At 45.2% G+C, this 12,292-nt stretch overlaps 1 protein-coding gene across 1 annotated transcript in view; it reads right to left on the bottom strand.

Moving 5' to 3' along the window:
* The window catches only part of si:dkey-215k6.1 (transmembrane protein 132C), a 254,678-nt gene that overhangs the window by 228,507 nt on the left and 13,879 nt on the right, over positions 1–12,292 (bottom strand). The window lies entirely within an intron of this gene.

The following is a 12,292-nucleotide window of genomic DNA, read 5'->3' as shown; positions in this document are numbered from 1 at the left end:
GGACACCACAGACATGTTGTCCGAACGGACTAAGATGTGGTGGTCCTTGATTTGGGGACAAAAGCGCATCAGCGCGTTCTCCACTGCCAGCATTTCCAGACAGTTGAAATGATGGAGCTTTTCCCGATCTGACCACAGGCCAAAGGACGGTCTGCCCTCGAGCAGCGCTCCCCATCCCGAAGTGGAGGCGTCCGTCGACACCATCTTCACATTCGGGGAAGTCCCCAGGCTTACACCTGATTGGTACCAGCCGTTTGCTGTCCAGGGTTTCAGGGCTGTGACACAGCTCTGATTGACCTTGAGACACAGTCGGCCAGACACCCACGCTCTGCGCGGCACCCGCGCCTTCAGCGGAAAGAACTCGGTACGCGCCGAATGCCCAACGCGCGCTGTGGTGACAGTCGCGCCGTCATGGAACACGAGTTCAGAACTATACCCAAAAACAGAATCGTCTGACTGGGGTTCAGCGAACTCTTCGCCCAATTGATACTGAGACCGAGCTTCTCGAGGTGATCGAGTAAAACGGCTGCTCGTGATCGAGCCAGAATCAGCCAGTCGTCCAAATAATTCAGCACTCACATGCCTCTGAGTCTGAGAGGAGCGAGCGCTGCATCCATGCACCTCGTAAACGTACGAGGAGCCGCGGACAAGCCGAACGGCAGGACTGTAAACTGATATGCCTGGCCCTCGAAGGCGAATCTCGAATATCGCCTTTGACTTGACGCTATCTGTACTTGAAAATACGCGTCCTTCAGATCTATTGACATGAACCAGTCCCCTCTGCGAATCTGCACGAGGAGCTTCCTGGTCGTAAACATTCTGAAACTGCGTTTCATCAATGCCTTGTTCAGCTGTCTTAGATCCAGTATGGGCCTGAGACCCCCGGCTCTCTTGGGCACCAGAAAGTATCTGCTGTACAGCCCCCCCTCGCTTTGAGCTCGAGACACAGGCTCTACAGCCCCTTTGCTCAACAGTTTTGGTATTTCGGCCCGAAGTATGTGTGCTACTTCTGTTTTGACCGTAGTTTCGACGCGCGCTAAAAAGCGCGGAGGGCGTTGAAAAAACTGTAGCGAGTAGCCTCTCTTTATAATGCCTAGCACCCAATCCGAAACCCCTGGAAGCGCTGACCATGCATCTGCATGAATGGCTAAAGGCTGGATGCGAAGCGCGCTCTGTTGACTGGGCAATGGCGGCGCTTGGGTGCGCTGCACCATGGGCGTTAAGCCTGTGGCATTTGAGGCGGGGAGCGTGCTGATCACAGCGGGCAGATCGCTCGTCCTCGACCCCATCCCTGTGCTTAACCGATTGGGGGAGGGCTGAGCGGGTCCCGTGGGACTCGTGATGTCTGCGAGTAACTGTGGGCTGCAAGCGTGCACATTTACCACTTTCGACTCGCTGTCTGCCTGGGCAGAGCGTACGTGCATGGGTTTCGCTTTTACAGAAACCACGCACCGTGTGTGACATAGTGTATGTGTGCACTGGGGAGTGGGCTCATTTACTATGTGTCGTGCGTGACCGATCTGAGTCGATCTTATGTGCGCGAGCCCTGTGTGCAGGGCTGTGCTTACATGTGGAGATGGGCACTGAGGAGTGGGCATCGTCACTACATTTATAGCACCATCGTCCGTGGCCGGACGAACGTGCACGGGTTTCGTTTTTACAGAAACCACATAACACGTGTGACATAGTGATTGTGGGCACTGAGGAGTGGGCACGTTTACTATGTAGTGCGCGTGATCGACTTGAGTCGCGTTTATGGGTGCGGGCCCTGTGTGCAGGGCTGTGCTTACATGTGGAGATGGGCACTGAGGAGTGGGCATCGTCACTACATTTATAGCACCATCGGCCGTGGCCCGGACGAATGTGCACGGGTTTCGTTTTTACAGAAACCACATGACGCGTGTGACATAGTGATTGTGGGCACTGAGGAGTGGGCACGTTTACTATGTAGTGCGTGTGATCGACTTGAGTCGCTTTTATGGGCGCGAGCCCTGTGTGAAGGGCTGTGCTTATATGTCGAGATGGGCACTGAGCAGTGGGCATCGTCACTACATTTATAGCACCATCGGCCGTGGCCGGGACACCAGAAATTACACATTTTTCAGGTAATATCTGGGTAGCCGTGATAACGGTTTTTGTGTGCAGGCAAGCGGGCAACCGTACAGGCTTGCGCATTGCAAAAGACGCTGAAACAGTCACAATCCCTGGAACTGAAACAGCGGCGCGCTTAGGTGAGAGCCCGGCACGTTCGTCCGGCCACGGCCGATGGTGCTATAAATGTAGTGACGATGCCCACTCCTCAGTGCCCATCTCCACATGTAAGCACAGCCCTGCACACAGGGCTCGCGCACATAAGATCGACTCAGATCGGTCACGCGCGCCACATAGTAAATGAGCCCACTCCCCAGTGCCCACATACACTATGTCACACACGGTGCATGGTTTCTGTAAAAGCGAAACCCATGGGAAGTCGTGGCCTAATGGTTAGAGAGTCGGACTCCCAATCGAAAGGTTGTGAGTTTGAGTCCCGGGCCGGCAGGAATTGTGGGTGGGGGGAGTGCATGTACAGTTCTCTCTCCACCTTCAATACCACGACTTAGGTGCCCTTGAGCAAGGCATCGAACCCCCAACTGCTCCCCGGGCGCCGCAGCATAAATGGCTGCCCACTGCTCTGGGTGTGTGCTCACAGTGTGCGTGTGTGTGTTCACTGCTCTGTGTGTGTGCATTTCGGATGGGTTAAATGCAGAGCACAAATTCTGGGTATGGGTCACCATACTTGGCTGAATTTCACTTCACTTCACTTCAGCGGAACTCGTACACCGGCGCTTCGATGAAGCAGCCATCGTGTGTAGTGCAGACGCAGCGTCATGCAGCAGGCATAGATGGCTTTCCTAGGATGGCTTCGGGGCTCCCGGCCTCACCGTAATCCTCTGCCGCAGTCCCTGCGGCGCGGGGCGACGGCTGGTAGAGCGAGAACGGGGGTCTCGAGCTGCGTTGCTGAAGCTGTTGTGATAACGGCTTTTGTGTGCAGGCAAGCGGGCAACTGTGCAGGCTTGCGCGTTGCAGAAAACGCTGAGACAGTCACAATTCCTGGAACTGAAACAGCGGCGCGCTTGGGTGAGAGCTCGGCCACAGCGGAACTCGTACACCTGCGCTTCGATGAGGCAGCCATCGTGAGTAGTGCAGACGCAGCGTCACACAGCAGGCTTTCGATGGCAACACCGCTTTTGCCGCCGTCCAGCAGAGGGCGGACAAAGGTGCGTCGCTATCGCCTGTTCCACCGGCGGAAGTGACTGGTAGTTCCTGTTTTTAGCATCATCCAGTGTGGAGAATGCTAGTGAGACAGACGAACGAGTTTGCGCTGAATATGGAGCGTTCCAAGCCTTCGCCACCTCTTCGTGAAGCTCAGGAAGAAATGAGGCGGGCTTTGAGAAGTACGCTCATCCGAAAGGAAAATACCATCCAGCCGGGAACGAGAGGGGAGGCGCTGGTCCAGACCACTCGCGGCCGAGACTCGTCGCAGCCAACGTGAGCACTCGCCCCGGCTCCTTCTCGATGTCAGCTCGTCTGCTGGGCTTCTGAGCAGAAGGCGCGAGATCCTCGGAGCTCGCCCAGCCCTCACTGCCCGAAGCTAGCAGAGAGTGCGTGTCCTCTTCCTCCGACGAGGCCCTGAGCTCGACTTCCTCGGACGACGCGCCGGCAAACAGCGGGCGCTGCCCACCGGGAAGCGATGCAGGGGAGGCCGGTGAAGCAGGGCGAACCGGCGAGCTCGGTTGAGCTGAAGACGGTTCCGGAATCCGCTGGAAGCTGCGCTTTCATGGCGCCTCAGCGCAGCGGAGAATGCAAGCTCAGAGAAAAAGGCCAGGCGAGTCCTCAGAGTCACCATGGCAACAGCTCGCAGTGAGGGCAACCGCCGTCAGCGAGCGCGAGCGCGAGCGCTGCATGATCTTCACCCAGGCAGGAGACACAGATGACGTACCGGTCTCCCTCGCTGAGTGGGCCTCTAACGAGCCGCAGGAAGGCATCTTAAAAAAGACGCAAGCTCTTTAACGAATGTGTGTCGCAAGGCGAACACACACACACACATAAAGAACAGTTGGATATAAAAGAATTGAAAGGATATAGGCGCCGGACAGCGCAGCAGGAACGGCAGTGGAAGGCGGCGAAGGCCAGCAGCTTCAGAATGGCTCGTCCCGCTGATATGCTTCTCAGACGGCGCTTGCTTCCTTCGTGATCCAGCGTTGCGTGAGCTTCGCTGAAGAGATGAAAAATCAGGTGAGTCAGCCTTTTCGAGCTCCTTTTATAGGTTGGGCCACACCCGTTTCGGCGGGAAGTGGCAAGAAGGGCGCGAAGTGCCCTTATTGGTCTGATGTTGCATCAGCCTGCGCTCGATAGGCTGTGCAGTTGCCGCAGAACAAGCCAAAGAGCGAACGAGCCGTCTCGCCTATGGCTGTGTACTACTGCAAATGCGCTTTAAAAAATACAAAATTAAGGATAATTTTTTGCTTCAGTATTTCGTGAAAAGAGACTTTTCCCGTAGCGTCTTAGCTAAGACGCAGTACGAGAGAGCTCTCGTAAGAGAACGGTTACTACTCTATAAATCCAGACGATTGTACTGATGAGCAGTACACAATAATGTGCAGATGCTCAGCTTTCATGCACAAAACGACAAGAATTGGTTTTCAAAAAGGCTTTTTTTCCAAAAGGTACATCTGGAAAGAGGGGTCATCTTATATTCAGGTCAATATGGTAAAACAACTCATTAACATATTAGTGACTGCTCTAAAAAACTACACGAGTCAAATCGCAATTGCAAACAGAAAATTTTTTAGGTACAAAAAATGCTATGTTTGTGAAGGACAAAAATACTGATCCAGAATCCGTGTTGTGTTGTCCTGGTACAAGATTTATATGAACCAAGGTTTTCTTTTTTCTTTTTTAGGCAAATTAGATCGTTTTGGTTTAGGACTTGATTCAACAGCATCAATCTATTGTTTCTGCCTCTAAAGTCCACAAAGAACAGCAATGCTAATATAAGCTAAAGAACTACTGAATGTACCTTTAAAGGATTGACATTAGGAATACATTACAGTTAAAAGTATGGCTACATTCACACTGTCATGTTTTAGGGATTGACAACCGCATTTACTTACAGGTGTGAGTGCCGTTCACACAACAACAAACAGTAGCGTCTTGAATACTGTCTGTATGAACGTGCAATGGGAGCCAAGCCTGTATTCCTTTTCAGTTAACATAGCAATAGTGAACAAACTAATATCAAAGATGGCGACGTACATAAAAATGAAAGGCTTATCCACCTTCATTAACCAAAAGCAGCTTTTGGATTTGGGTGGAGATCGAAGCATTTGAGTCACGCGCAGAACACAAAAGTGACGGGAAGTCACTGTGTGGGAATATTTCAGATGGCAAACAGCTAATTTCTCCATCACAATAAGTTACTGAAACAACACATGAAAAACACGCAACACACAGAAGACAGGCATTTGTGCAGCAGAGTGGCTCTCTGTCACACTGTATGACGTGACAGACAACTAGTTGTCCAGTCCTGTTCCATTCACACAGCACATGTTTTTCAAGAATGCGGTTGAGAGTCCTGAAAATTCAATAGTTTGAATCCGGTTACAGGATGCGGTTGTCACACCCATAAAATAAATCAAACCTTGTGTGAATGTAACTGTATTAAGCACTCAAATACAGGACTAACAATCTGCTGCTTTGTGAATGTGGCCTATGTTTCTTTGACAAGAAAGTTGGTTCAACACCAATAAAAGATGCTGATCCTGGACCAATGTAACCCCTGTCTCCCGGGTCCTCTCTGACGCTCCTCGCACTCGCTCTGAGTGGGGCTCAAACTCGGGTCTCCGGCATGGGAGGCGGACGCACTAACAAGCAGGCTAAATGGCTACAGCCACTACTGTCTGTCGCTAGTGCGTCTCTTGAGATCGGGGAGTGAGGTTTACCTGCACAGCACTACTCGCTGGCCTCCGTTACACCAAGTCTTACAAATCATATTTACAGTATTCCTAGTGCAACATTTACATTACACAATACAAACACTGGCTAAATTTCCCTGCTTATTCATTGGGTTCAACAGACATTACATTAGTGAAACAAGTTTGAACTTTTCATTTAACAACTTCCCTAAGTTGTGGAATCAGGAGGACAGTGTGATTCTCCATTGCCTTCGGCTGCATTATTTTCAAATCTGTTTTTCATGACCAAAACACAAGGCAGTGTCTCAGCAATCCTTAGCACTGAAAGCTTTGTTTAACTGACAGAAACACAAGATCAAGAGACAACCAGTCACAGGCGCATGTGTATGTATGTTCCAAGTTCCGCACAATGTGCAACTTTGCAAAAGTCAAGGTTTGTGATGTATACATTTACAAAAGCATTGATTAAGCCTCCCAAATCAAAGCATCCCTGGGGTGACAGATCGAACTAAAAGCCTGTTTGGTGTGCGTCCCTCTCCAGTCCAAAGGAGTTTATTTTTGAAAAATGAAAAGACTCTTTTATTCTGTGCTGGATGGAGCAGCAAGAAGAGAGATTTGTAGCGCACTCACACACTCGGTAGGCTGCATTGAGAATACGCCCACACATGCAAAGAGGCGAACGGCAGAAGGGGAAATAAGGAAAGAACAAAAAAAATGTAGAATATGGGCAACTTAGGTGAAGAAAAGAGAAAAATGTGCTGGAGAAGGAACAATGGGTAAAGGAACCAAATAGAGAAAACAAGTGAAAAAATATGAAATGGATGAGCGTGAAATGAGGCTAAAGATGAGGAAGAGAACATGTCTAATCTGGCTTCCAACAACTATTTTAACATTATCTGTATGTTGACTCAGTAGGTGTCAGCCTGAGCGCAAGAGCAAAAGGGTCCAACTCAAACCTCATAAGATGTCTCATTGGCCAGCACTTCAAGTGGCATGAAGCGGGCAGCAAGTTATTGCACAGGCTGACTGAGACCCAGGAGGGGCCCATGGGTCCAAAACACCACTGGACAATGGCCATTTTTTGCCTCCTCCCTTTTGCTATTGAGGGACTTGTCCAAAAAACACCATCTGAGAGCCACTCTGGCCCAGCCAAACGTGTACGCCTGCCAAACGGTCCATTCTGCACAACATGAGAGAGATGGCAAGAGAAAGAGAGCGTTACTCACAGGGCATGATACAGCAATTGCCTGCTGAAGGAAATGTCTCTGTGAACAGTGCTTATGGAGCAATTTAAATGTACGTTGGGTCAGACTTTTGCGTAGGATAAACCGATCAGGATAATTTCTGCCAAGGAGTGCAGCAATAGAGCTTCTCTCCACTTATTAACACCCCCGCACCACGATAGACTTGTTCCTTATTCATTTTGAGCAAAAAACCCGTGCTAAGTAATAAAGCTTTCAAGGAATCAACAAGCCATCATGAATCTACCACACTGGAACTTTTCCAGACATAGGCTGCTGGTTATATAGTGTGTTATGAATCTTGATCTTCACAACTGGATTTATACCTAGATGCAATATATATATCAGCATATATTTTTTTTTACCTGCACAGCACTAATTTCATAGGAAAAACATTAGAAAACACAGTCCTGAAATTTTACAAGGTCTATAGCACTACTATCATCATATAATGTATTACATGTACAGTAGTTTAAAAAATATATTCATTTTAATTGTTAGAGGCAAATTTGTCACGTAAAAAAAATACCAGTTTTTTAGTCATTTCATTATTGGGGGGGGGGGGGGGGGGATAAAATACTACAAAACTGTATAAATTAAACAAAGAGACTCATATACACAAGCATACCATATTAACAGAACATTATCACACACAAACACATACGCTAAATACATAGACTGGCCTGCTTCCCCTTGGGGCCCATAGACCAGATGTAGTTCACTCATAATACTACTAAAAAACAGCTCTGATTAACCGAAGAGATGAATTAAAATGAACATGGTTCACAGACTACCCATCCCTTTCTGTTTGTCTTTCTCTTCCTGTCATTCTCATGTGTGTGTGTGTCCCCTCCTATTAAACTCTCTTTCTTTGCTTTCGGTCCTTCTCTGTGTCTCTGCTGGGATTTTTAAAGAGTCAAATTCAATCAAGGTTAACGTTCGTCTGCATTCAACTCTTGGATCTCCTCTCAGAAAAGCCAAGACTCAAATGAGGACAGCGTCTCTCACCTGGGATGTGAGAGAATACGCCAGGACTTGGAAGTAGGGATTTAAAGCACACAGAATTTGCGTCTGTGTGTAACAGACCAAAGCGGGTTCCACAGACTGAGCAGATTTTCACAGCGAAAGATTCTTCAGACTTTTTTGCGAGAATGCTTTTAACCCCTGATACACAGCTTTATAAAAAAATACCTCAGGCGGTGAGTTGTCACATGGGACGTTCAGGATACAACCACACAAGACTTGATAGAGTAATGTTGTGGCCTCTCAGCTGTAATGGTTTCTACAGACAGAAAAAGGTCAAAAGGTACAAGAATACATAAGCCGACAGACTTTGATCTCCCTGAAGATGGATAAAAATATAGTGTATCCAAGTAGCAGATATTTGGATGGATCACTGAACACTGTGGGTTTGAGGTCTGATCAGGTCCACTGTGGTACTAAATGCTTTGCTGCATCTGAACTTGGAAACAGATGTCAAAAGAGGACTGTCTTCACTATTGTTCCTGTATCAAAGAGACCGCAGTCTTCAATGCCACACAGATCCAAACAAATACTATACGTTAAATGACTGCTTTCAGACATTGTTCTGCTTTTATTAACAAGGTGATAGCAACAAATCTTGATCTGAGCAAACCATTGAGTAAAGCATAGCCCGATTTAAGCTGTGAAGGAAAAGTTCACTTAAAAATGACAAATCTGTGATCACCTTCACATCCCTCCAAAAACGTATGACTGACTTTCTTCTTCTGAAAAAAGGTATGTTTTTAGCTGAATAGAATCAGTAAGCTTTTTAAATTAGTAGAATCTTATAAATTAAAAGGCCTTTGGATTCATACAAAAGTTAGAATTGCTCTCCTACACATTTTAGAAGTAATAAACACATCTGCAACACAAATAAAAAATGCCACTAGTTTAAAATAACACTTGACATGTTCTGAGATATTTACTTAGGGATAGTACACACAAAGATCTCAATTCTGTCATCATTAGCTCTCCATTATGTCATTACAAACTTACTGACATGAGAATGTATTTCGTTTTTTACTTCTTGTTTTCTTTCATTTAATGGATTTCAATGCTGAATGGTTTCACTACCAACATTTTTCAAAATCCCTAAAGGTTTTGAACAACATGAGGGTGAAATGATAACAAAATTAGTATTTTTGGGTGAACTCTTCAAACGTGTCAAATTATACTAGTTAGCTAGTAGTTAACTTTGGCAGCCCTAAAATAATAAATCTAAAATAAAAACTAATTCTACCCACTAGAAAACTTTGACAAACAAATGTAATTTAAACTTTAACAATTGTAGTTACATTAGTGAAAATAATATAAAAAAAATTCCACACTTATCTAAATTACCCAAGACATTATGCTAAACTTCTCCTTTTGTGTTTCAAGGAAGTCGCATGGGTTTAAGTAAATTACGACAGAATTTTCATTTTCAGATCAACTATTCCATTAAGAATAGTTTCTCTGTACTGTTTCCTGTGGTAGTACAGTATATGCATAAAAAGGCACACACACACATACACACACACAAAAGGCACAAAATGAATATGAATGTGAATATTAAAATGCAAAAAGATATAAGCAGTCATCAGGGTCCTCCCAAGTTAAGCTCCAAACAAAATGTGCTTATTCACCCAGTCTAAACTGCACTTCCCACAATTCTCTGATGTGTTTTTAATTTGACTGCTGCGCCAAACATCTGAGGCACTACATTACACAAGAACAAAAATATAAAAGAGGAAAGAACATGAAAAGAATTCTATAGACAGGCAGACAGGCACATTAGCTCTATGCTTTCCTCATCACAGCATGTCTAGCTTTGGGAAGCAGGAGAGATTGAATTTGGGATTGACTGTTTTCTTTTTCCTGGGAAGCTTTGGCTCTCTCTCTCTGTCGCCTACAAAGCCATTATGCTGATATTTATGCTATTTATTTCCCTGCCTGGTAAGAGCTCTCAGAGGAACCATGTTGGTCTTCATAAAAATGAAGTGCTTTTATCTGTTTGTTGAACGTTTTAATAAAAACTAAAATTTAAAGAGTACTACTGACACATAATCTTACCTGACTGATTCTCTCTCTGACTCAATTGTATATTCTCTCTCTCACACATACACACACACAGAAAACACTTAGCCAATCTGGCCCAGTTATACCCTTTGGCAAACGTACAAACACACATGCACACACAAACTCACGCCAATCTGATCTAATCCAAATAGAGTGGTGAAGATTTCTAATCTATGATAATGAATGTAATTTCTTTTTATCCCAGGGACCTTCCCTAAGCTGTGCCTGAGTGCCTGAGCTTGGTTGATGTATGTCTCTTCAACATGTATGAGCGCACACACAAAGGACCCCATGGCCTTTACTAGCACTGAGACTAATCAGCACTAGTGGCAAAACAATATGTGGTTTTTAAAAACAAAAAATAATAATAATAATATAAATAAATTACAGCAAATAAATTACACACAAATATACTGAATTTATAATGTATGCTTGTTTCATAAATCTTTACTCTAAATTTACTTCAAATGTCTGAAGACAAAACCTTTGCAGTGTGCTTTGAGAGTCTGTGCTCTCACAGTGTATTGGTTCTGCAATGTGAGATGTGTGTGTAGGCAGAATAAGAAAAACTCTCAAGTCCCTGAGTCCTGCCGGGTTCGAGACAATGCTGTTTTTGGTAAGAGAACCAGAATACATTACATATTTTACAATTTAAGCAACTGGGTTTGGCTCAATGAAGAAGGAAACTCTCTCAAAACTTGCAAACAATGCAAAAAACATGAGGCATGTGTTTATTAAGGGTGTCTGTTAAGACAGGAAACACTATTACTCAAAACCCCTTATACTAAGTAATAAACAGCACTGTTTGTGCTGTGGATATGAATGAAATCTTGAAAATAGCGCAGCTCACTGAGAAGTGTGTTATTCTAAGGAATCAGACCTATGATTTCCACCTGGAAGATGATAAAACCTGAAGAAATATTTTTTTTTTGACTAGCATTGAAGGAGGGACCCAAGCTATATCTAGGGACCAGAATATCAGAGACTTGAAAGGGGGCTCTTTTGACTTGCGCCGGTAAGCAACCACCAAGCAACTGTACAGCAATGCTCTGCCAAACACCAAGAACACCCTAGCATCATGCCAAAAATTTCAGAACTGGAAGACAACACTAGAATTCTGTAAAAAAAAAAAAAAACCTGTCAGTTCTGTTTTAGGCCTTTGTCGCTGAGAGAGATGACAAGCAACAGTGCACTAAATGTATAAATCACAAAAGTTGGACTTGTGTCACTCACATGAGCACCACAGCTCCAATTTTTTAATTACTTCAACAGATAAAATGACAATGAATAATTAAATTGAATGAGGTTTGGGTTGAAAAAAAAGGTGAGGAGGCTGAGGAAGAAATTGATGCCTTCCGTTCTTTCATTCTTTCTCTTTAATTCTGAAATAATTCTGAAAGTCTGCCAGACCACATTAGCACTCTCTCCAGTTTCAGATTAGCATGAAGGCAAATTACTCACAAACACACTCTTCAGCAGGTTTCAGATACAAAGGGAATCTACACTGGATACTGGATGGATCAATAGGGATGAAAGTCCTCTGATTTGTCTTAAGTTACCTCTCTCACTCTCTTAATGTTCAGTGCATTGTTCTGCTATGATTATATGGTTAGGAGTTTGGGGATGCAAAGGCTATTTTAGACAATTACACACTGAATGTTATAAGTAGTACAAGCACTCTCTGTCTCCTTCAGAAACACAAACACAAAACCTCCCTTTCATACAAACCTTTTCAAACCAGATAGGATGATTCTCCTCATCATGTACAGGCTTCAGGGAGGAGAGCGGCAGCTCAGAACTAAAAGATTTTGTCTCTGATCTATAGAGACGTGAACAAGTCCTGAACAATGATTTTCTCTCTTTCTCAATTTCCCTCATTCTCTTTCACTCCCTCTTGAGAGAGACCCATACAGACTGATCTTCAATCTTGCCGTCTGCTTGTAGGGATACTTACAGGTTAAGCCCTGGGCTAAACTTCACTCTACCGCACAGTTCTGGACATACTTTCTGCCTTAA

This window comes from Carassius carassius, chromosome 4 (assembly GCF_963082965.1).
Source record: "Carassius carassius chromosome 4, fCarCar2.1, whole genome shotgun sequence".
Lineage (NCBI taxonomy): Eukaryota > Metazoa > Chordata > Actinopteri > Cypriniformes > Cyprinidae > Carassius > Carassius carassius.
Note: the sequence above shows the minus strand (reverse complement) of the source record. Positions and strands in the feature narration are given on the sequence as shown.